Consider the following 26,605-nt stretch of genomic DNA (forward strand, 5'->3'; position numbering starts at 1 on the left):
GCAGTCAGCGTCTAGTTGTGGTTCCCTGGTCGGAATCTCCCTCTTGCGTGTATTGGGACAAGGAAGTGATTTTATAACTAACATGTCATCGTGATCACAAAATGTCCCTACGCAGGAATGCCAAGTCTAAACTCCTACCACGTCTATCGGCAATGTACCAGACTGTATCCTTGACTGAAGCACAGAGTAAATATGTTATGGAGAACTCCAGTGCTGAAGTAGGCAAAACAGTGTGATATGAATAAAAAACAACACCGTAGAACTGGCTATTTGAAAAATAACAGTACGAAGCCTAATAAAAAGCATATAGAGCAAAGTGCACAGAGGCTCTAAGCTGTCAGCAAATGAATAAAATATATTCAGGGCAAAATGCACAAAGGCCTGAAGCTAAAGCGCAATGAATACGTAAAACTAACCACACCACAGTAGGAGGAGTCTTTGTCCCATCCTACGTGGTTGCGATATAACGCGGGTGCCTGCACCAATGCCCAATCGATGGCGTAGGATACTGCGAGATCCTCGGGAACAGGGGGCAAAAAAGAAGATTTAATAATATCTTACCCATATGGGCAGGTACGGATAAATTCAGGTGGCCAATCTTGTTTGGTCAACAAAACATCATATATGTTTACCGTGCGATCCCAAAAGATTGCGTCTATTGTGTGTTCAATGTCTCCTAACTGTAACGTTATTTTGTACACCCTGTCAGGCGTGGAGACACCAATGTCTGCAGTTTCCACTTTTAGGAAGTCATCAGTAACGTTCACCTCCAGTTGCTCTAGAAGATTCCGGCAAACTATTGCTGTCTAGTAGCAGTAGTGCCCACTCCTTGTTCTTCAAGAGAACCCTCTTCTTGAGTGGCATGTTGAACCACAACTGCTGCCACCTTTTTCTTTTTAAATTGGTTTTTTTGTTGAGGAGGTTTCTCTTCCTTTTTAATAGAAACCTGTGTTGAGCGTTGTGATTGCTGTCTCGGTTTCACGTACTCAGTTCTTCACACTGACCACCCAAACTCTCTCACTGCGTTTTTCCGATGAGTCCTTAGAGGAACGAGATTAGCGGGTATCAGTATATTGATATCTGTCAAGCGTTTTTATATTATCTCTATTTCTGAGATTATATCTATTCTGTGGAGTCTCCGTGTGCAGAGATTCTCCCCTTTCTTTTTTAGGTGTTTGTTGTTTTTTTAGCCCAGCATTTATTACCCTCAGGAGCTTGCTTGGTAAAATCTTTTAGATTTACCTTGGAATTGTGGTTTTGTTGGTCTGGCCCCCAGACTATCTTGACCAATACTAGAGGAGGTCTCGATAATCTTAGGCAGCTCGTGTTCTTGATCCTGTGGAAGAACATCCCGGAGCCGCATGCACACCGCTAGTGCGACCGCTTCCCCTTTAAGATTACTTAAAATAATTGAGGATACTGTGGGAAAGTTGCCCATTAATTGCATCCATAAGTCCAGGGCCAGGGCAGCCCCATATTTATCTTGAATTTGTTTAAACACTTCTGGTAAATTGGCAAGTGTTGGTTTACTGTGTGCGGTAGTATAAAGCATGGCAAATACCGTGCCCCATGTATTACTGTTATCCATTTTGGAAACCATCCTAAACGGCAAGCGCACTGTTAGTATTCTGTGTTTATCCTGAGGTCCCGTATGGGGAAATACTGCTTCCAGCACATTTATTTTTTGAGCTAGCCAAAACAGAATGTCTTCTCATTTGGTGGGTACTTTACCCATAATTGAATGTAGAGTCGCAAGATTGATACCTGGCATTACTGCATGTGGTTTTGCTGGTGCAGCACGTGTTGGGTTTGTGTTTAATGTTTGCATTACAAACTGCACAAGCCGTCTACATGTTGCTGTCAGCTCAGTATATAAGTGACAGACTTCAGCTACCGCTAGGTTCGCTGCTGCCGGATGAGAGGTATAAGTGGCCAATAAAGGCCAGCTAGGACCATCAGTACTTAGAGGACCTAACGTAATGGATAATATTGTGTGGGGTAGGGCTCCCTCAAGCCAATTATTATGTTCTTGATAAGATAGTGGTATTTCTAAATATGCATATGCTCTGTATTGTCCAGGTGCGTTTGCAAGTGTATAGTGATGAAATGTATTTGTGTTCTCATCAACTGCTGGAAAAGTGACCCAAGAGTAGAAAAGTTCTGTTCTATAAGCTGCGTGCCAGTCAACAACAAATGTGACTGGTCCCCCCTGGGCTGTTAAGCCATGTGGCAATAAATGTGCAGTAAGTGGTTGTCTCATATTGACTGCAATTGCTACCTGTTGTGGATTCGCCATAATGAATGGTCAATTTGATCAAAGAAGGCACACCAAATTGGGATTTTCCTTTTAGAGTTCAAGCTTGAACAATCTCCAGCATCATATAGGTGTTCTCTACTTACCTGAGGAGGAAATCCTCAATACCACGGACGTGTCCATATATAATACTGAGGTGTCTTTGTATATAGTGAGACAGATACTCTGGAGGATCCGAAAATTAGAGCTTGGCTCACGTTGGGCACCATGTCGCGTAGGATGTCATATTCTAATGAGACTACTGGATTTGAGAGGCTGAATCGCCTGCTGTGTGGGAGACTGAGTCTTAACCCAGTACAAGTGACACCTGTCGCCCAAATCTGGGTTTTGGTCCAGCTAACTAGCAGTGCTTCATCTCTACCCAAGAGCAGGGATGATTGGGCAGCTGAGAGCATGACATAATTTCCTCAAGGAAATCGTGGTAACTCAGGTCTCATCCGTTTTCTCTCAGTTACATTAGTCTCACATACACAATGACAAACCGAGCCAGTATGTTTTTCAATAGGGTTTTAATGTAGCGACTGCATTTTAGATAAAGCATGTACTGCAGTAACCAGGACGATATAGCATGACAGATTTAGAATTGTGAAGCATAGAAACAACGCTACCATATTGTCACTAGGCTCAATAGACTAATTCCTACCAAGGCTACAATAGAGAACAGCATGTTAAGCTCTAGTTCTGCCCTTCAGGTTCCCCTGGGAAGACATCATACCCCATACCTGAGCAAAGGCCTGAAGTCTGCACAAGCAGCTGTAGCGAAGCGGTCAGCAATCAGCATACAGTTGTGGCCCTCTGACTGGAATCTCCCTCTAACGTGTAAGGGACAAGCAAGTGTTTTTATAATAAACAGCTGATGTTCTGCAAAAATGTCCCTACGTAAGGATGTGTGTTTTTTTTCTATGAATACCGGACACAAAACTTTTATTACATTCACCGGCAACCTATCTTACTGCAGCCTTGAAAGAAGCACAGAGTGAACAAGAATGTCTTGTTTGAGAACGTAGTGCTGGCCTAGGCCTAGTATGCTAAAATAACGTGCATGAAGCTATAACTAAAATGGCTACACAACAGATACTGCTACCAAACATAGCAACTTCATCGACGGGCATACTAGCCCCAATACAGACCACCATCACCAGTTTCTCTCTAAAGAAGCTTTTCTCAGAAGGTTCAGAATTTGCCGCACGTCAGTGACAGCTGTCCAGCGGCCACCACATCCATTCTCCCATCTCCTGTAGAGCGAAAAATCTCCTTTTACATCAGTTGTTGGAAAATAACAGATTGATGGGTCCTAGACCTCACGTGTAGGGCACGCATTGGAATTAATTAAAAAAACATTTCGTTTTTTTACCATCCAGGTAACACATCCGCATCTATGGCTGTTGCATGCAGAAATCTGCATAATGATGGAAAAGGTATCTTTAGAACCATTCCCGAATTACACTGAAATACAGACTTATTTTCTTCATTTTTCTGCTTATAAAAATCTGGTGAATGCACACCAATCTGAGATTTCAGTATACAAATTTCTAAAGAAGCAAACATTTTGCTGCGTACACTGCTTGAAATCCTCAGTTGTTGCAGAAAGGGTATTTTATGTCCATGCTAGACCTACTGGTGTGATACTTCCATATCCCTGTCCATCCTAAGCACAGAAAACCTCTCCATTTCGAAGTGACAGGCTACCAATATCAGTAATAAGTGCTTCAGTTCATCCTAAATTAATTCCCAAGAATATTCACAAAGTTCTTGGCTTCACACTTTGCGGCACACTTGAGGAAAGAAGGACATGAAGTTTTTCTACCCCAATGAATGGTTAGTCAGAGGAAAATAATTCAAGGCAACAACTCCTTGGAGGTTACCTTGAACGTTTTTCAAGAGTTAAGTATAATTCTAAGCAAGGCCATATCAATATTAGTGCCTTGAAAGAAAATTACATTCCTGAGAGCAATCTTGGATAGAGATATAAGCAAAGCCTTATCATCGAAGTAAAGAATAGCACGAATAACCACTCTTATGCAACAATTTCAATAGGAAAACAAAATCACACTGAGAAAGTGCAGGTCTCTTAACGGAGATGTTGTTCTGTGTTCATTTAATCCCAAGCTAGCACCTACAGGTATCCATTCACTCAGAAGGTGGACAAACAGTGGCTACTAACTAAAGGTTGTTTTGGCTTTGTGTTGCCACCAAGGTTAAGACCAACTCTACCATGGTGGTTCCAGCACATAAATTCCACAGTAGGATTTATTTGACTCCAACTGAGGTCCAGATTTGTTATGACAACAGATACTTCACTGGATGGTGGGATAGGCCGTCTTCAAGACCTGCCAGTAAGCAGTGTATAGTCAGCAGATTAAGCCATATCAGTATTCTGAAGAGAAAAGCAATTGTCCTGTGCCTGCAATGTTTTATCCCAAGAATAAAAGGAAGCTATGTATTGATCCATTTGGACAATACAACTTCAGGGTATCACATAAACAAAAAAAAAAGAGAGAACTTGATTGTTTCAGCTGTCCGAAAAAGCCCAAAGGATATGGGATTAGGCCATCAAGCACTTCACTTGACAGCTGAGCCTGTTTTGGAAGTGGACAATGCATGTGCCGACACCTTAAGGTAAGTTTACAGAGAATGTTGCGAGTATGAACTACATGAGATCAGTTTGAACAAGTTCTTAAGGCTTTGGGCAAAACAAAGTTTGGAGCATTTGTGGACAGTCAGAACAGAAAATGCCAGCAGGTATGCGGTCCCAGGATTATGGGAATGCATTTAGATTGTTTTGTTCAGGAACCTTTATTTAGGGTCCCTCTCCTAAGCACGAAAGTCTCACAAAATAAAGAACCATGTCAGATAATATTTTTGGTAGCAAATGAATTTGGCTCACAGAGCTGATTCTCCTATCAGAACAACCACACACACCATTGTCACCTCTTCTGGATCTTCTTTGTCGCAACAGCAACCAAGTACTGCATCCAGAGTCAGAATCTCTAACCTTATCAACATGGCTTCTAAACAATATGAGTTCCTGAAGACTGTAAATAGATTGTAGCTAGAGCAGAAACTACAGGTAAGTCCTACAGAGCTAAGTGGAAATGTTTCTGTATTTGTTGTACGCAACAAAATGTACATCCAGTTTCCTCTGCCCCATATCAAATCCTTCTGTACCTATAGCAGTTATCCCTTCAGATCTTGGTCTTGCATCAGAGAGTGACTCAGTGGCTGTCTCATAATAGAGAAAGGCCCACAGAGGGCCTACCTTACCCCTGCTAAAATCAATAGATATTTCCAATGCACCTACGCTGCCTGTTGGAGATGTGCTTTATTAGATGCTGATCTACTTCTCATGTTATGGACCTGCCCTTCCCTACGACCTTACTGGCAAAGTGTATCTGCTCGTCTCTCCACCTGCTCATCACGTCAAATACTGCGGACATGGGAAGAATGGATACATGGGGTATTTCCCAGGGCCAGAAAACACAAAGCTACTTCCAGGTTTCTAGATTTAGGCCTCTTGACAGCCAAACATCTTAATACTAAAAGGTGGAAATCCTCTAAACCCCCACAACTGGTGGCCTGGATTGCTCCCTCCTGGTGTGGGCACGGGTGGAAGGGTTGGCTTTACGATGACAGGGTGGGATGGGGCAATAGCCTCTGGCTGGGATGTAATTCTGTAGAGCCTCGAGGCACTGGTGAGAGAGGAGGAGGAAGGTGTAGCGAGTCGGTCACCCCCATTGCTATGATATTCTGGTACAACATGCATTTGAGGACACCCCCCCCCCCCCTTTATTTTTTTTAATCCATTCACTCTCAGCCCTGTTCCAGTTGAAATACATTAATTCTGAGACTAATATCTCGACACAGAGTGCCTAATCTAACGAAATGGGCAGGGAGGCGAAGGGAGAGACTGTTGGAGATTGTAAATCCGGGCCCTAGATGTTATAGTTATAGTAGTTATGGACTGTATTCTTATGTTGTTGAAACCACTGAATCATCCGGTTTTCATTGTACAGGTATTGCCAATTGGCCACCAAGGGAGCCTTCCTTTTGGACTCATTTTCATATTGTATTATTGTATATACCAATGCCTGTAGATGTGCACAGGTTCACAGTAGTCACTTGTTGCCTTTATTGCATCACTTGCCAACTTTGTCTGGCTATGTGTACATCACTGGGAAATATTGCTGCCTGAATTACATTATTTTCTAAACTGTATTTCACAGTATTGCTTCTGCAATCTTTATATCCCATCTGTAATTGTTGTTTAAAGAACCAAACCAATAAGAAGATTCATGGAAAAATAAACAAAAGGCTCACCATTAACCTTCTCTGTGGTTGATAAGGATTATAAAGGAATCCCCTAAGGTGATCTTTATATTTTTTTTTCCACTGATACAAGAACTACCAAGTTCTTGGTAAATCAACAGAGTACTTTCTCACCTTTTCAAAAGGGTCCATACATAAAGCAGACATAAAATTTCTGTCCTGGAAACGCTCTTCAATGGGCTTAAGCATCTGTGAGATGAGTAGGTGAAATTCAAGCCTTTACAGTGAGAGAACCTCAATTAAATTCAGTGGCAGTCATTTTAGGAATTAATTGATGCTTTATACTAAAAGAGCCATTGGATTCCTGGAGCCCGAGCAACCCCTGCCCAGCTCAGAGGGTTTTGAGTCTATGCACCTTATATTTGGGAAGGCTCGATCCATCTGGTAAGCTTTTGGGTCCCATGGCTACGGGAGCGATCCCTTTGGTGTCAACCTGCAGGTTTGCCTTTGGTGCCAGTTAGGCCCTTTGGATCTGACGCTGGATCTGGAGTGACATCACCTGCGGCCTATCCGAGTGCCCACTCCAGTGCCATTGCTCCTTATGCTGCTGACACTCCACAGCGGCCTGAGTCCTGTTGTTATACCCAACTTCAATATAGAGCCGGATCCATGTCACCCAATGCAGACTCTGGCGCCTATCAGGGCCCTGCTTCCGGAGTCGAACTCAGTGTCTTTTTCATTTGACAGGCCTGGAGAGGGTGGAGGTTGGGATGGGTCAGAGAACCCTTACGTTTAGCTGCATCCCCTAGATTACATACAGGACCCTGGTACAAGGATTTTGTGGAAGACAGTGGTTTTGACAACTGACCAGACTATGGCCTGGTCTCTCTTTTACCATAGTTTTGGTGGCGGGTATCTTTTCCGCAGTGGAGGTGTGGAGAGCAGCTGAGGTCCTGGTCCTTCATCTGCCCTCTTTGACAGTCAAGAAGAACTTCTTGACAGAGGTCCTTCCAGCTGGGAGTTGCCCCACTTTCATTTAACAAAGCATTCATACATGTTGAACTTGAATCCTTGTCCAAGCCGTGCACAGGTGCTCCTGTTTCACAGGACAATTGCCCTCCCCCATCACCCTGTTCCTGGGGGCCACAGTTACCTGCCTCAGCAGCCCACCCTGGAGAGCTTGGTGGTCCAAGCCTTCACGTCCCAGATCAAACCCGGGGTGTTCACCACCAGATACTGAATCCAAGAGGCTGTGTACCTTTGGAAAGAGGATTTTCTGTTCCCTCAGCTAAACACATCAGTTGTTGAACATCGCATGCCTTTTGATCTGATACCAGCACACTGTGTAGGATTTGGGTGTGCAAGTGGGATAGAAGCAGCAAAGTTCACCACTCAATTTGGACTTGCCATGACTGACTTGCTGGGCAGAGGGATTTTATAGTCTGTGGCCCTGAGATGCCACGCCAGGCTGGAACCATTGGTGTTTTAGGGGATTTCCAGACATCTGTCATTGACACGTCCTTAGATGGCTGGCTCTCGCTTTTTGGTGAGAAGGCAGACTCGGCATTGGAGCGCTTCAAGGGTAGCAGAGGTACAGCAAGGTCCTTGGGCTTCTCCATGGCCCCTGTCAAATTCAGTCCGCCTTCAGCCCCTTTCGTGGCCATTGAAGAGGTTTCCAAGTGGGTTCATTCACTTCCAGGCACTAAGGCCAAAAGGCACCCCAGCCTTTTCATGTCTGAGGATTTGGTTCTCACAGACCCCGTGGAACAACTAGCCAGAGGTCTGGTCAGTCCACCACTTTCCCAGCAGCCGTAGCCTTCATTTTTTTGTTATACCACAACGGGTATCCAGTAGGTAGTCAGGATATGCGGTCACCTGCACCACTGGCATTTAATAACATCTTACAAATGAGTTTTACATATAGTCCAAAAGGGCTTTTCCATCCCCTTTCTGGACACCTCTCCACCCATGTCACCCACTTAGGACTGACTGAGGACCTTCTTACCTTACTCCGACAGGAAGAGTTGTCTCTCTTGGCCAAGAGAGCAGTCGGGGGGGGGGTGGCACGAGTAGATCATGGTTGCATGTCCTGCTACTGTCGCGTAGGCTCTCATTATTCTAATGAGACTACTGGATGGATTTTGAGCGGCAGAATCGCCCGCGGTGTGGGAGACTGAGTCCAACCCAGTGCGGGTGATGCCTGTCGCTCCAATCCGGGTTTTGCTCCAGCTAACTAGCAGTGCCTCATCTCTACCAAAGGATAGTGATGATTGGGCAGCCGAGCGCATGACATACTAGGCTTCTCAGGGAAGTCGTGGTCACTCAGGTCGCATCCGGTTCTCTCGTTTACAATTCAGTCTCATATATAAATGACAGAGGCAGTATATGTTTCAATAATGAGTTTAATAAAACAACTGCATCTTATATAGCAAAGCGTGAGCTGCAATAACCAGGACGACACAACATGACAGTATTAAAATTGTGACGAGAAGAGTGAAGCATAAAAACAACGCTATCATATTGTCACTATGATCAATTGACTATTTCCTATCTAGGTTGTAATTGAGCACAGCATGTTAAGCTCTAATTCTGCCTTTCAGGTTCCCCTGGGAAGACATCAACCCCCATACCTGAGCAAAGGCCTGTGGTCTGCGTTAGCATCTGTAGTTAAGCAATCAGCATACAGTCGTGGTTCTCTGGCTGGAATCTCCCTCTAACGTGTGAGGGACAAGGAAGTGTTTATATAATAACACAGCTGATGTTCTGAGAAAATGTCTCTACATAAGGATGTGTATTTTCTACAAATGTTGGAGACTAAAATTCTACCAAGTTCATCGGCAATGTACCGAGCTGCAGCCTTGAATGAAGCAGAGTGATCAAGAATGTCTTGTTTGAGAACAGAGTGTTGGCCTAGGCAAAAACAGTTAGATGAAAATACAACAAGACCGTAAAAATGGTTATTGTAATAATAATAAAGCGAAGATGAATAAAATATATCTATGTTAAAGTGCACAGCGGCCTAGTGTGTTAAAATAATGTGCATGGAGGTATAACTAAAATGGCTACACAACACTACTTTCTGGTGACCAAGAAGGATGGAGGGCTTCGTCCTATCCAAGACCTGCAACTTCTCAACTTCTTCCTCAAATATCTAAAAAATGCTTACATTGGCTCAAGATTTGTCTTCCCTGGATCCGGAAGACTGTATAGTAGTGTTGGACTTGGAGGATGCATGCTTCCATGTCCGCAATCTTGCCTGCTCACAGGTGTTACCTGAAGTTGACGGTGGACCAAGAGCACTTTGTGTGGTCTACTCCCTTTTGGCCTTACCAGTGTCCTCTGGTTTCATCAAGGTGATGGCAGTGGTTGCAGCACATTTGTAGAGGACAGGGGTTCTAGTCTTCACCTTTCTTGACTATTAAAAGTGAGCTTGCCCCAGGCAGTCATCTCCAACCCCCAGACAGCAGACCTCCTGCATTAACTTGGGTTCACTGTAAACGTGCTGAAGTCACATCTAACTCCCTCTAAGACACTCCCTTTCATCAAGGCTATTTTGGACACACTGCAGTTTTGGGCCTATGCTCCTTAGTGGTGAGTCCAGGGATATTCAGGTTATGATCCCAAAGCTTCAGCCTCTATCCTGGATTTCGATGAGACTGACTGATAGTGTCTCAAGTCTTCTTGCATCCTTCTTGTCAGGCATGCACGTTGGCATATGAGGAATCTGCAGTGGGACCTGATCTTTCAAATCACACAGCACCAGGAGAATCTCACTAGCATGATTCAGGTATCGGAGGGAACTGCAAAAGACCTGCAGTGGTGGATGACAAATTGTGATTGGATCAGTGACTGCCCCGTTTCTTTTTCCCAGTGAGAGGTGACTGTAGTGACAGATGTCACTCCTTGGCTGGGTGGTCATCTGGGAGAGGTGGAGATCAGAGGATTTGGGTCTCTGTCGTAGTCCGAGCTTCACATCAACCCGTTAGCGCTCTTTGCAGTCCATTTGGCATTGAAAAGTTTTCTTCCTTCGATCAAGGGAAGGCTGGTTCAAGTGTTCACAGGCAGCACCAGTACCATGTGGTACTGCATTAAAGAGGGTGGGGTGGGTTTGTCGACCCTTTGTCAGCAGCCCTGTGTCTCTGGACATGGCTGGAACGTCAAGAAATTTCCTTGGAGGCTCGTCACCTGGTGGGGTCTTTGAAGGCAGAGTGGACAAACTAGCTGTTCTGACTAGCAGATCACTATTGGTGTCTCCATCCAAAAGTGACACAAGGTGTCTTTCTAGAGTGGAGAATACCTTGGTTAGATCGGTTTGCTACTCCCAAGAATACACATTGTCAACATTTGTGAGCGCTGGAGCTTCCAAGGTGGCTCCTGCTAGGAGAGATGCATTTTGTCTTGGATGGAGCTCTGGCCTCCTGTACACCTTTCTGCCAGTACCAGTCCTGCCCAGGGTTCTCACGAAAATCAGAAACAACTGGGCTCAAGTCGTTCTTGTATCTCCAGATTGGGCACATAGAGTCTGGTATACTGAGCTATTGAGCATGAGCATCAGTCTTCCTGGTCATGTGACCTCTTCCTGCGCACCCTGTGCCTTATGTGGAGATTAAGCCATAACAGTTGACAGCTTTTGACCTTCTTCTTGAAGCTTGCAGTATTATTTTATCAACCAGGTGTCCTCATACTAATAAAATATAGGCCTGCTGTCTGGACACATTTATGTCATGGTGTGGATCCCGCAACATCGACCCTCTCTCTGCACCCCTTCCCAAGGTTTTACTATTTGTTCTGTCTTTTGCCCAGCAGTGCTCTGCTCAGGGCACAGGCAAGCCATTTCAGCTTTTTGTTGTTGCTGGACCAAACTCCTTTGTTCACGTCATCTATTATGACTAGGTTTCTTTAAGGTCTCCCACATTTGTTTTCCTCCCAGACCATTTATCATGCTTCGATGGGGAATTAAATCTGCTCCTGACTTCACTGCTGTGCACACATTTCAAGCCACTGCATAACTGCCCACTACATTTGTTAACCCTCAAAACAACTTTATTAGAGGCCATTACATCGGTCAGTGAAATGCAGGCACTCTGTGCACCCTCCTTATTCCACCTTTTACTCAGACAAGCTGGTTCTAAGGACTCGTGCCTTCTTTCTGCCAAAGGATGAAACACCCTTTCATGTATGCCAGACCATAACCTTTACTAATGTCTTTGCTCATCCTCATTCTTCTAAGGAAGAGGAGAGACTCCGGTGTCTGGACCCAAAAAGTGTGTTGTTGTACATTGATCAAACTAAAGAGTTCTGGGTGCAAGATACATTCCTTATAGGTTATGTTGGAGCTAAGGAAGGGAAGGGAGTGCAGAAATAGACTCTCTCTCGAAAGATAGTGCTCTGCTGCACATTAGCCAGAGGCAACCCCCTAAGGGTTTTCATGCCCACTCCACCAGAACCAAGACAGGGACCACTGCGTTAGCTCACGATGTCCCTGTCCTGGACGTCTGTCAGGCAGCAGTGTGGGCGTCAACATATGCTCACAAAACACTTGTGTCTGGACAGTTAGGCCTGTCATGATAAGCATTTTGCCCGTTCGGTTCTGCAGGACGTCTTTTTCACATATGTTTGCAGGCCCCCTGTGGGGAAGTGTTGATTGGGTATCTTTTCTAAGGTAAGGAATTTGCTGCTTGAAGTCTCTATCAGATGAACAAGCTACTTACCTTCCGTAATGCCTTATCTGCTAGAGACTCTACCTAGCTGCAGATTCCTTACTGATTCTCCATATTCTTTAGCACACTTTATGCCCTCTCTGCCTTGTTGACATAATGCACGTATAGTTATTATGTAATTGCTGTGTTTTGAGTTGTGTCTTGAAGCCGGACCATTAATGTTTCTCTTCTGCATCTTTTAGTTATATCTCCAGTTGCGACTTCACAAACGTTCAGCAAACTGCAAGATGTCTTTTTAGGGTATTTCTCTAATTCTCCTCATTACTGTCCCATTTTGTGTCCAGCTGACAGCCAATGTGTTTTGCTGTCACATCTGCAGTATATTTCCATGAAAGACGCCAAGAAAAAAGGAGGTTGTTTCTTTATCTATTAGAGATAAAAGTCTCTCCCCCACCCCACCCCCCCCACTCCTCCCTCACACAAAAGGGTATGGGCCTTTTCTGGGGAGCATTTGGTGCAGAGGGACTTACTTTGCTGGAAATCACTTAGGTGCCTGTGGCCACCTCCTGAAAAAGAAGACAAAGCCTTTCAAGCATAAAAAGGGCAAGGGAAAACCAGTGCAAAAATCCAGCTTTCTGCCCAATTTGTCTACTGAGACCTCCTAATTGATAACACCCTAATTGATGGTAGCCGTAATCTCGCTATTGGTGTCGATCCAGTTCTACTGTTTGACGGTTGTGATGATGATGGCCCTTTGTTGGCACAATCGTCAACAAATACACCTTTTACAGCTTTGGCTTTTGCACATTAGCATTGAAGTTATCATCACTTTTTACTGTGCATATTCTGAACTGGATGCTGATGTCAACAATCGTCTGATGCAGCTTACAGCCTTTAGCAACTGGACAAGCATTTGGAGAGTTCCTGTGGGGACACTAATATGAGGAATAGGAATATTTACCTCCATCACTCACAAGTGAAAGCTGTCCAAGAAGTTAGGCCAGTTCTAAAGTTTGCAATGCCCTTACGATGACCTTTACAAGCTGCAGGTCCCTGTGGCATTCATGTCTGAGCTCCAACAAATTGACACATTCCAAAGGCTATGTTCATCATGCTTCAACAAATTGAAACATTCCAAAGGCTACTTTCTCAGCAACCTTAAAAAACCTAGTTGGGTAACCACATGGTCTGCTGATGCCACCACGTTTTGCGTTTTGTCGTATTCTTACATCTCTATTACTACTGCCTCTGAAGTACAATCTGTGATGTCATCCCTACCCTCCCTCCTCTGCCTGGTCCCACAGAACTAGCACAGATCCTGCACCATGTTTTTCCGACACATAGGTACATGGGAGAGTACAGCACATTTGACTTGGCTAACATATCAGTTTTAGAGGCGGGAGGCAAACTTTTTGAAGGTCTGGATGATGATAGGGCACAGTATAAAAAGTTGTAAGACTGCATCCTCCCTTAAGAGGGTGACAAATCACTTGCACAACCAGAGGAGCCTCCAGATAACATAGCCATTTTTCACACTCTTATAGAGAGGGTAGCAAACAGGTTTGGCCTACCCATGACAAATGTGGTACTGCATTGGTTCCTGTATAATATAAGTAAACAACTTTGGAAAATGCCAAATCCACGCCTATCCTGGATTTTGTGTCAAGAGGGTCTGAAACCAACACATATACCAGCTACAGTTCACGTGGTAATTCCATGCCTGCCTAAGAACTGTACTACTTTCATCCTGACAATAGGGAATAATTGAAGCATGTTAATATATGAAAGATAACGACATTTGAGAACTTGAGTTACAAGTAACTAATTTCTTCTTAACCAAAGGACATTCAGTTAGTAATTTTTTTGTTGCAATCTTTGACATCCAGATTTGAATGCCTGAGTGTTTAACTACTGAGAGGCTGAGGGTTAGTCTGTGTTAACTGCTTAGAAAAGGTAATCAGAAGGATATAGTGGATGTTAGATGAAGAGAACTAGCTCTATCCAAGATGGTGTTTGAGATTGTATGGATGTTGTGATGTGATTCTTCTTGATCTACTTCCTCTGAAATACTGGGTTTTTCTTTTGAACATGCTCAGCATGGTTTGTAGGTAGAGACTATTAGAATTCAGTTGCCAGCACTTTCTTTTTTTAAATGGATGACCCATTTCTTTTTGACAACACTGTGATGCGGAACCTCCTTGATTCCTCTTACCGGGATTCCACAGCAGTGAGACAGCCCTCACCGCAGCTAGCAACGACATCTGAGCTCTGCTCAACTTACGAGAGGCTGCAGCTCTGATTCTCCAAAACCTCTTGGCAGCTTTCAATATGGTCTTCCACCACACACATCACAAGGCAGCTCAACATAGGCATCGAAGGAGCCCCCCTCAGATGGATCACCTTTTTCCTCACCGGAAAAATGCAAAAGGTCCACCTTTCACCTTCAAATCCAAGGAAATCTGTGGAGGTCCCCAAGGGTTCTCGCTCAGCCCCATCTTCAACATTTGTGACACTTTTGGCCAGCATCTCAAAAAAACCCACAGACTCGACATCATATCCCATGCCAACAACACATAACTCATCCTCTCCTTCTGAAGACGGCACCAATACCAACTTCCACAGCAGCATGACAGGCGTCACCAACTGGACAAAGGACAACTGCCTGAAGCTTGACACAGACAAGACAGAGGTACTGATTTTTGGAAACAAAAGCTCGCTCTGGGACACATCCTGGGGGCCCTCAGAACTTTGACTGACTTCTACTCCCACTGACCCTGCTAGGAACCTGGGCAACATTATGAACAACAAGCTAACCTTGATGACTCAGGTCAACTCTGTCTCCTCCTCCTCCTTCTTCATTCATCCTCAGCATGCTTCGCACGATATTCAAATGGTTACCCCAAAGCTCCAGACGCGCCATTAGCTAGGCCCTCCTCTCCTGCCGACTGGACTTCGGCAATGCGGTCTACTCAAGTATCGCAGCTCACATCTGATGACTGCAGACCATATAGACCGCTGCAGCCAGACTCATCCTGGATCTCCCCAGACACCTCGTCTCTACCTCGGAGAACTCCACTGGCTTCCTGTACAGAAAAAATTCCAGTTGAAGCTCCTGACCCATGCATACAAGGCCCCCACACAAATGTGGGTCTACCTATTTGAACCACCGCTTGAACTTTCATCAGCCCACCAGACACCTCTGCTTTGCGTCCCTTTCTCTAATCCTCACTCCACTACGCTGATGGAAAGGTTGCTCCTCCTACCTAGCAGCGAAGACCTGGAACGAGCTGTCCTTTCATCTACTGACTTCCCCATTTCTTCCAGAGTTCCAAAAGTCCCTGAAGACCTGGCTGTTCATCTAATCAACTGGACCCTACCAGTGCCTGGATATTCTCATGGGTGACAAGTAGCACTCTACAAATCTTCTGATTGATTTATTAAATGGTTTGGTGAGCAGATTTCCTGGTGTACCGTCTTTTACAACTTCATCGGAAACTGTATTCAGTTAGTGTCCTTCAGACCACTGCATGCATCTAATGTGATTGTAAGAATTTACAGAGTAGGCCAGTAGGAGTTAGGACATGGCTAAATTAGCAGGTGGTCAGGTGAAGGATAAGCAGATTACTGTCACTTTTAGGGGGTGTTTCCAAGGGTGTAGCTGCTGTGAACATCAGATTTAAGGTAAATACCTCTATATATTGGAGCCTACTATGAGACTGCTAATTGGACTTGAAGGAATAGTTGTACTCTTTCATAGGCAGAACCACAGCTGCTGCAATTTTGGCGGAATACGTGTCATTGTAAGCAAGTTTGCCATTTGGTCGCTATAGTCTTCAATTCTGGGGTTTGGGCATATTTGCAGGTACCTTTACTGCTTTTTTCTTTAAAAAGTCTGCCTCCAAAATGTGTAGGTAGTGATGCTTCATGATGATCTGTACCTTTGTTTCTAATGACCTCAGGGGTAAGAGGCTTGGCTTCATAGATGAGATAAATGAAGACATACTGTGTTGAATCATGTCACCGGAAAAGAGAAGCATGTTGCAGATCAACCGGTTTACGGCTGATGCTCCAGCAATTCAGGTCTTTTTTCTTTATGTTTGAAATTAACATTGCATACCCATATACGCCACAAAAAAATGCACATTTTTTTGCTTATCCGGTTTCTAGTGTGATTGGATTTTTGTTGATTAGATGAGAATGTCAGATTTAGCCTTTATTCTGAGACCTCTGGTTTGTATATATATTTCTGGGCTCCTGAGGAAGATCTGCAGGATATTTTTGACAAACCCACCTTGGGCCAGACTCTTAGTTTACAGAATGTCATACTATGTCAATTGACACCCCCGTGCAAGGCCATATTGCATCTGACTTTTTCAATGAAAAAGGCAGGCCTGGTTTTCTATCATAATCCAGCCTTGTTGAATCAGACATGCCTCTTCGATATTTTTGTAAGCCTAGCAGGGTTAAGTAACTCCCTGCATTCGCCTACTATTAGAAATACCCAGATGTAGAACTTCATGGTGTTGCTTTGAAGAGGAATATCATTACCCTGTTTCCTCACTGCTTCATCAAATCCTGCCATAGCTTCTACATCTCACCCATCCCTTTAACTTTATTTGATGGAGATGTTCAAATGTAAGAAGCGAACAAGAATTCGATACTACGTTCCACACAGGATTATTGAGGGTAGGAGATGTTTGGATGTATTCCTTTTATCCTGTTGCTGACCAAGTTACTTCCTAGCAACATAATACATTGCTGACAGGATTGGGCGGTCATGCTGTTTGCTCATATAACTGCAAAATCACTTTAATTGTGGTTATTTATGTAATCTAAATAAGTGAAATATATATTTTCAACTCTAAATTTATCACTAACCCTGCGTGACACTTTTTCCTCAACTTTGAAATGATCTTGGCCATGCCTTTAGGTTTTTAATTCTTCCTCCAGTAAAATTGAATTTGCTGTATATTAAATAATACTTTAGAAATAAATCCAGTTTATAGAAAATTATATTTTCTGTTTTTCATTTGGTTAGGCCATAAAAGGAAAGGTTTTGCAATGGGAATACCCTCTGTACAGTTCTGTTCCCCTGTCCCTATTGCCTGACTCTGTAATTGGTATACTTTTTGTTTTCTTCTTTTTTTAATTATTGCAGAGCTCCCTAACCTAGTATGGGTGTGTGCAGCGGCCTAGGCCTGTCCTTAACAGGGTGAGGTCTTGCACTGGTACTAGACCATTCTTGTGACCTGAGTGGGTGCACCAAGCATGCTCTCATTGTGCAGACTGTAGTATGGATTTAGCACATGGAGCAGTGGTGGCATCAGACTCTGCCTTGTGAGTCAGATGTGAGCAGACTGTGTTACTGGAGCGAATGCCTAATGGCCCACTCACATAAAGTTAAATTTTTACGTGATAACCAAGATCCTGGAGTTAATGTCTCAAATGCATGTTATGCATCTGCATTTGCCACAGTAGTGCAAACAGACGGTTACTTGCAATTTCCTCTGATGCATTTGCAAGCTGACGAGTGCAGACGAGCTACTGAGCTCCCGAGGGGCGTGTTCCTTCACTCCGCTCTGACCCTGCCTTTCTTGATGATATTTGGCGGGAGAGAGCCCCTACTCGCCCGCAATGGCCATAGGCGTCTTTTGTGGCCAAAGCAGCGGGACAAAGCAAGGTGGCATGTTTGAAGCTGCCAACCACCAAATCACAAAATCGCAACTGTACTGCTGGTCAGAAGATAGACTGTAGTGGTGGACTGGAGTACTACAGTAGGGCCACGAGTCAAGAGCCCCGACATCTATTGTATTGCGGCAGTCATGGAGGAGGCAGATGCACAACGGCCCACCCAGGATTAAAGTGGATGAAGTGGCTAGAAGTACAAGCACCCCTTTGGGTCAGTGATTACTGGTTATGGCTGTTGTTCATAGCTCAGCAAGTTGGACAGTAAGTGGGACAGCTGGACATTGAATGTATTTGCAGAGCAGCTGCAGTGCATGTGAGCTATGCTGGGACAGAGGTGCCGCATGGTGAGTTGTAGTGATGCTAAGGGGCATGCATTTTTTTCTCCATGTCGTCCAAGCTTGAATGGGAACCTGTTGCTACTGAGCCCATGGAAGTGTCCCGGGTGCACATGCCACACTGCTCTAGCACCTGTAGTTAAACCTGGTAGGTACAGTTGGGCTCCTCACCTACTGAGCGGCACAGCTTTATTCATGAGTCTGCAAAAACCTTAAAGCCCCCCTGAGAAATAAATCCCTGCATGTGAATGCCGGAAAGGACTTAATGCAAATCCAGCCTTATTTTATTAAAAGGGGTGTTGGAGTTTACATGCTAGCCTTGGCAGAGTCAAACCTCGAATTACATGTGGAAGCTGAACCTTTCCTTGGCGTCTGTAAGTCATTGATGCCTGATAACTTGGAAGGGTGCATAGATCATGTGAACTCAAAACCTATGGAAAAGACAGCTATCAATGAAGGTTTTACTGACTTGCACATTGACCAGAGCTAAAAAAAAAAAATTACCGAAGAGTGCTTTCTGATTTTCCAGTTCTGTGCCAGCCAGAGGAAAACGCGTTGGGCACCCACTTGGATCCTTTACCCAGGATGAAGCTTTTCAGTAGTACCCCCCAGTAAGAATTTATTCATCAACTCAAGGGTGTGTGGTACTCCAGAATTGCACGAGTCTACAGTCATCCTATAACCTGCCTGGGAACTATGTTCAGCTTACGGAATCCCACCATTGTCTAGAGAGAATTGTATCATCAAAAAATAAAAATAAAAAAATCAGTGAATAACTCCGTTCATATCATGGATTCAATTCTGTCCTTATCTAAGTCATTGATTCTGGGTAAGAGATCTTTATTGGAAAAGGCCATGCCCCCCCCCCCCCCCACCCCTCCCCTGGCCTGGACTCAGGAGGCTAGGAGCTGTTCCTTGGCTGAAGTTCCCCCATCCAGCTCTTATTTAGGTAAGCCTTGTGGAGATGTCTTTGCACCCATCTATGACTGTAAGGACTCCTGCACACAGGCAGGCCCAGTACATTGCAGGATAAGAAATAATGTGAGCTGGATTTCTTCTGAGAACAAGCAGATGTATTCTTTGCAAAATCTGTTCAAACCAAAACTTATGGAAGAATCAACTTCGTCTCTGATTCCTCCTCCCGCTAGCGAGCATAAAGCAAATATTTGTTTTTCCGTATTCGAAAATAAAGAGGCTTCCGCATTGCAGTGACCCACAGAGAAGGCAAGCAAGAGGAACAAGGAAGAGAACAAAAAAGATTACAAGGAGAAATAAATCACGCAGATTCTACAAAAAGAGAGCAAAAAATGTTTTTGACTCAAATTCCACTCTAGGAGATGGAGAGTGATGAACGTGATTTGACTGAGGAGCAGGTGGGAATATCCTTTTCCCAGTTGTCCCAGAAGTTTCTCCATAACTACCGCCAAACCTACAAGCAGGGGACTCTTTAGGTGCACTGGTCATGACCCTCCTATAAGAGTTCCCTACTTATTCTTTGACCCCTCATGCTAAGATGTTCACTTCTAAAGTGGGAGTTAAAGTTATTTATAATTGTGATTAGATGGGGCTAGTCGGGGATAATATCCTTTGTAATCCATTGAAAGTGCCTTTGATCTTGAAATTCATCGCTTTCTTCGACCAAGAAATCTATCTGGATTGGTTTTTCATATTAAGGTGCTTTGCAGATATAACTGAGCTACATATAGTTTAAAGCAGTCTCTTGCTAGTCCAAATTGTGAATCTAACCTTGTATTACTAAGTAGGGACAAGTTGTGATGTCGCTGTATTGATGTAGTTCCTCTGCAGGAGGAGAAGGGCACTAGAACCTCCTCGCATACCACCTAGGGTGAGGGCAGCTATCCCGTAGACCCTCCTCCCCTAGACCCCTTGTCAGTTGAGAAGGTAAATAATTTGCCGGTCTCATTTGGAAAAGGTCGTAGGAGGGTTTACCTGCTCTATGGGAAAGAGTTGAGGAATGCCCTAGATTGAGACGAGGGAGTTGGACTTGGGTAGCAGGTGTCCTTAACTGTAATTGCAAAAGCAGTACCTAGTAGTAATCTCAAACTGGTTTCTTGGAATGCAGCTGGGCTATTGACTGATAGTAATAAAGTACTACTTTTGAACAGATTGGAGACTGACGTAAAATGCATCAGAGAAACCTTATTACGATTGATGGGACGTTAGAAGAATAATTTATACTAAAATGCCACACAGCCCCCTCTTGTAGTGGCCTTGCAAAACGATGTGTAACAATACTGCTAAGTGCCAACTATAAGCGGGCATTTAATGAATTCACGCATGACTCAAAACTAATCCAGGTGGTAAAAATAACTTTTAAGGAGGAACAAGATAGTATTAAATCATCGCTGGTGGTTAACCCATATATCCAACCTGATCCAATTGATGGCCAACTGGTAACAGACATGCTTTTCACACACGCATATGCACTCTTTACTTCACCCACCTGTGGGAAAACAATCTAAAAAAGGACTCGATGCCCATGCGCAGTATCACAGAGAGGAGTCACTCAATATCGTGACTCAAAAGTATTCTTCGAAGAAAAACAACTTGTAACACTCCGAGCCCCACACTAGATGGCGGACTTATGCAAAGTATGTGAATCTACAGCACTACATGCCACAAACAGATGTTTACCAGGTAAGAAACATTTTTCTTTCATTAGTTATTACTCTCCGTCCCTCCATCTGGTGTTAGCAGCTGGTAGGTGGGGATTGGGAACTGTCCTCCATATCTCAAGCAAAAACTATTCAAAACAGTGTTGCCTGCTTGCTCCATTACTTTTCTCAGTGTATAGACCTCCCTGACAGTCTTGCTAGCAACAAGAGGGATGCTCCTATGATAGGTGGCCCCCTTCAGCTGCTTAATGTATGCAGATTATATCGCAATTCAGAATCTAACCCCCAAGGGCTGGAATAATAGGCTGCCCTCATTACAGCAGTACTCCACTCTTCATTATCTGACACTTAATGTCTCAAAAAGTAAGTTACTGATCCTCAAAATTAGAAAAGCTGGGAAGATCAGTAATTATGTTTGAGTCTTAGGCCTGGAGATGCTTGAGATGGTAAACTTGTATCCCTATTTGGGGAAAGTTTTACCATGATGCAAAAGACACATATTGAACACTGCTCCTCCAAGGTCTCCTTGCATACAAATGCGTTACGAGCCTTCTATAATGCAATAGTTTGCAGACATTTTGTTAATCTCCTATCACCTTTTATGGTGAAAGTCCCAACATTATTATATGCCATTGAATTGATTATGCTGAAGTGTTTTTTTTTTTAATAGAAAATAGAAGGGCAAACTCTGTCATTTTAATTTGTCTGTTCTAGTTCCTTCCTTAAGGTTGGAATTTGGTTTAATAAGCTACTGTGTGCATGGGCTGGCCTGTGTGATCCAGTAGGGCTTTCAGCTAAAAAATAGTATAGGATTGTATTAGGGGCTTTGTGTTCTCTGAACTTTTTGGCGCCGAACTAGGAAAATATACATTTTCCGTGGAGTTTGCCCATGCACTAAACCAGTTTGAACTTCAGGAAGCCCACACATGCTTCTTTATCACACTCGACTTCCAAGAAGCTTTTAAAAGGATGCCTCTTGTTCTACTACTCAACTTTTGGACATAATATTGAATGTAAAAGAAAAAATGGGAGGTGGTGATCTCTTCTTGTTCTCCCAAGGTAGATCAGCAGTACTTGACTTGGAATTTAGATCATGGTCTTCATTATTTCTGGGCACTACCCCAAATGAATTTGCTCCCTCTACATATGTTAACCCCAAACTAGTCCAATTCTGGGGGAGAGGGAAATTGTGCAATCTGTGTAATAAGGGTATTCAGGATTTTTTTAAAGGCACAGCCTCTTTTCACTCATATAATGGCACACTATGGGGCGACACTGTCCTGGCTTGCTTCATCTTCCTGTTACCCCCAACAAAGGGTTTGTGAAAGACATTTACGCTGTTTCTGTACTAAAACTCCATCAAATTTTATACAAATGTAATCTCCTGGCCCTCCTATTGGCTGCATTATGACTTTCTCTCTTAAGTGACTCTGCAAGCCTTACCGAAGAAAGGCAAACATCTCTACTTACTCCTCATACCCAATGTCCAGGAGCCGGAACGATGTCGCTTGACGCCGATTCTGGTCTCTATGGGCCCTCCTGGGCCCATGGTTGATCCAGACCCTTATTCTTGTGAATATGGATATGGGGAGAGTATGGAGGAGACTCTGGACCCTTTAGAACACCAGCTTGACCCCCAAATGGACTGGGTAGGATTTGGGTGATGCCAGTGGTCTAGACACCCCCCAACACTGGTACGCTCTTTCCTTCTAGTGTGGCTACGGAGGAGGGTGCTTCTTATTCCATGGTGGTGAGAATGATGGCTGAGGTCCAGGACCTCAAGCTGCCTTCTGTGGAGATTAAGCCTAATATCCTAACCGAAGTGCTTCAGCCAGGGTCTTCCTCTTCCGAGTCCCTTCTTCCCTTTAATGAAGCACTGACAGACGCCCTTTTGTGTACTTGGTCTTTTCAGGGAATGTCCAGCAATCCTTGATGGACATGCCCTTTGATGGTACATGTCTCTTCAGAGACGAGGCGGACTCGGTGCTCGAGGACTTTAAGGATCCTCGAGCCACGGCCCGGTCCCTTGGCCTCGCGCCTCCTCCTAGACCCCAGCAGTCCGCCTTTTGTGGCTATGGAAGGGGCACCCAATCGCGTCCTTTCCCCCCCTGGCCACTGACCCACACATGCTGTACAGCCCCTGCGCGGACGTGGGATCCCACACCCCTGGGATCTGGAGCCAGCAGGTTGCCCAGTCAACCCCCACCCCCTCTTCAGCCTCCAAGCCTTCCTAGTCCGTGGGTATATCAGGAGCCAGTGTGTGGCAGGATACACCATCACCTGCCCCAATGACAATCCATTACCTTGGACAGGTGGGTCCTCCAAATTGTCTGAAAGGGCTACTCCCTCCCCTTCGAGACATCTCCTCCAGCCATGCCACCTTCATACAATCGGATATGAGAGGATCATATGGCCCTTCTTCGCGAGGAAGTCCAAGCCCTTTTGGCCAAAGGAGCTATAGAGAGGGTTCCATTGCCAGAAGTAGGTAGTGGTTGCTATTCCTGCTACTTTCTGGTTCCGAAAAAGGACAAAAGTCTTCAGCCTATATTAGATCTTCGATCCCTCAATCTCTTCCTCAAAATGGAGGAGTTCAAAATGTTGACATTGGCTCAGGTCATATCTGCCCTGGATCCCGGAGACTGGATGGTAGTGTTGGATGTGCATGACGCATATTTCCACATTGCTGTCTTGCTGGCCCACAGACGTTAACTACGATGCGTAGTAGGTCACAAGCACTTTGTTTACATTGCTCCCCTATGGCCTTTCCAGTGCCCCTCGGTTGTTCACAAAAGTGATGGTAGTGGTGGCGGCTCATCTGCGCAGGTTAGGGGTCCCAGTCTTCCCCTGCCTCGACGATTGGCTGTTGAAGACAAATTCGCCCCAGACAGTCGTCTCCCACCTCCAGACTACGGCAAACCTTTTGCATTCACTGGGGTTCACTATCAACATGCCGAAGTCACCAAAGTCACCCCTGACTCCTCCTTAGATGCTCCCTTTCATCTGAGCTGTTCTGGATACAGTGCCGTTTCGGGCATATCCTCCTGAAAAGCGAGTCCAGGATATTCGGGCTAAGATACCGATGTTTCAGCCTCTGTCCTGGATTTCGGTGAGAATGAATCTGAGGCTGCTGGGCCGCATGGCCTCCTGCATCCTGCTGGTTCAAAATGCCAGATGGCATATATGGGCTTTGCAGTGGGACCTGAAGTGCCAGTGGGCGCAGCATCAGGGGAATCTCTCCGACAAGGTCCAGATCTCAGAAGGAACTGCGAGAGACCTGCAGTGGTGGTTAACGAATCAGGATTGGGTCAAGGGCAGATCCTTCTCCTTTCTCCAGCCAGATCTTACGGTCGTGACAGATGAGTCACTCCTGGGATGGGGTGGCCACATGGGAGAGGTGGAAATCAGAGGCATCTGGTCTCCGGTGGAAACTGGGCTCCATATCAATCATCTGGAGCTCCGAGCGATTCGACTAGCAATAAAAGCATTTCTTCCCTCCCTCAAGGGGAAAGCAGTGCAGGTGTTCACAGACAACACAACCCCCATCTGGTATTGCAACAAACAAGGCAGAGTGGGGTCGTGGACCCTTTGTCAAGAGGCCCTTCTCCTCTGGACTTGGCTGGAACATCAGGGCATTTCCCTGGTGGTTCAACACCTGGCAGGCGCCTTGAATGCCAGAGCAGACTAACTCAGCCGACGATGCGTGGTTGATCATGAATGGCGTCTCCATCCGGAGGTGGCACAAGGTCTCTTCCTGCGGAGGGGAGAACCTTTGTTAGACTTGTTAGCCTCTTGTACGCAATTTTGACGTGTATAGCTTATGTGGACAAAAAGATATGAAAGACTCAGCGCGAACTTCCCCAAATAGCCAAAAAGGGTCCTGCCCTCGGGGGGGGGGCGATTGGGGAGGCCGCAGCTAAGGAGTTAATGAAATAAAATGTTAATGTATTTGTGTATTTGCTTGATGAATGCTTATCGTATTTTTGTGAGGTTCAAATCATTGAAATTGCTTAGACTGGGGTTCACAGTTTCCGGAAATGACTCATTGGGGTCCCCATACTCAGTAACAGGGCTCAGAAGGTTTAAAACCACTGCTCTATGCAACTCTAATCTACTGTGCACTACTGCACTCTGACACAATGCACCACTCTGCTGCAGTACACTGTACTGTGCAGCACTATACACTCCGCTACAATCTACTCTGCACTCATCTACTTCGTTACACTGTGCCCTGCACCACTCTACTGCACTCCATGCTGCACCACTTTACTGCACTTTAACCTGCTACACTCAACCTTGCACAACTCTACTGCACTGTACTCCACAAAACGTTAACTCTACTGCACTCTACTACACTCTGCTCTGCTATACTCTACGCCAGTCTACTGTCAACCACTGCATTGTACGCCACTGTACTGTCAATCTGCTCTGCTCCAATGCATTGTGCGCCCCTTTATTATACCCTGCAACATGTCCTCAATGCACTCTACACCATTGCACTCTGCGTCACTTTACATCAATGTACTGTACCACTCTGCCCTATACCCCAGCGTTTTACAACACTAGCACTCATCTCCCCCACCACTCTGTTCCACTGCACTCTACATCTCTCTGGTCAAGACCACTCCTCTCTGCTCTGCATCACTCTGGTCTCCCCCACTCTTCCTTGCACCACTCCACTCTGTCACTTCACTTCACTCTACTCTTTAAGAATCTACTCTACGCCACTGCAGTCAATACTGCTGCACTCTACTCTGTCACTGCCCTATATGCCAGTGCACTCTGCACCACTTTACTCAACACCAATGCATTCTGTGCCTCTGTACGCTGCACCACTGTACTTTACACCTCTTCACTTTCGCCACTTTGCAACTCTTCACTGTGCGATACTCCTCTCTAATGTGCTACTGCATTAAACTCTACTCCTCCTTGACACCGTGCTCTGCCACTCTGCAACATGTTACTCCACTCTGCCTCTGTACAACACTGCTCCACTCTACGATGCTTCACGTAACTCCCTCTATGCCTCTTCATGACACTTTACTCTACTTGCAATCCACTCTGCTATATAGCACTCCCCTCCTGACACTACTCCACTCTGTGCAACACCGTTTATCCCACTCCATAACATGCTACAACACTCTGCTCCACTTTATTACTGTACTCTATTCAACTCTGCGCCTTTCCACTTTACGGCACTCTGCTCCCTCCATGACACTCAAGTCTACTCCACTTAACAACACTCCACACAACTCTCCTTTACCCCCCTAATTTTTTAGCCATGCTGAATAGCAGTCAGGCTGGTGTACATCATGGCTTAAACACATTGTCCAATAGCTCTTGCATAGGCGAGACCTATTGGCTTTGCTAATGCTTGTTTGTCTTCACCTTCTGCTTTGCTGATCTTACTTAACAGGTGTGAATGTATTAAATCATTGCTGGAAAAGAAAAGTTACTTTAACTGCAGTTCCCCATGTTTGATATTTGTCATAAATTCACATGCACACCCCACCATCTTACCCATTTTCCTAGAAGTTATTTACTTTTGACAAGCTGTAAACTTTAACCGTTGGAACCTCTAAAAGGAGTTGACCTGTGTGTTGTCAGTTCATGGCCCAAAGTTTGGTCACCAAATGAAGCAGTTGGACTGTAAGTAGTGTGTGGCTGTTGACAATGTTAACTAAGTGTCTATGGACACAACTATATACA

At 44.8% G+C, this 26,605-nt stretch overlaps 1 protein-coding gene across 1 annotated transcript in view; it reads left to right on the forward strand.

The window, feature by feature from the left end:
- CERS5 (ceramide synthase 5) overlaps nucleotides 1-26,605 on the forward strand; it is a 659,392-nt gene that overhangs the window by 340,756 nt on the left and 292,031 nt on the right. The window lies entirely within an intron of this gene.

The sequence above is a fragment of the Pleurodeles waltl genome, chromosome 4_2 (assembly GCF_031143425.1).
Source record: "Pleurodeles waltl isolate 20211129_DDA chromosome 4_2, aPleWal1.hap1.20221129, whole genome shotgun sequence".
Taxonomy (NCBI): Eukaryota; Metazoa; Chordata; class Amphibia; order Caudata; family Salamandridae; genus Pleurodeles; species Pleurodeles waltl.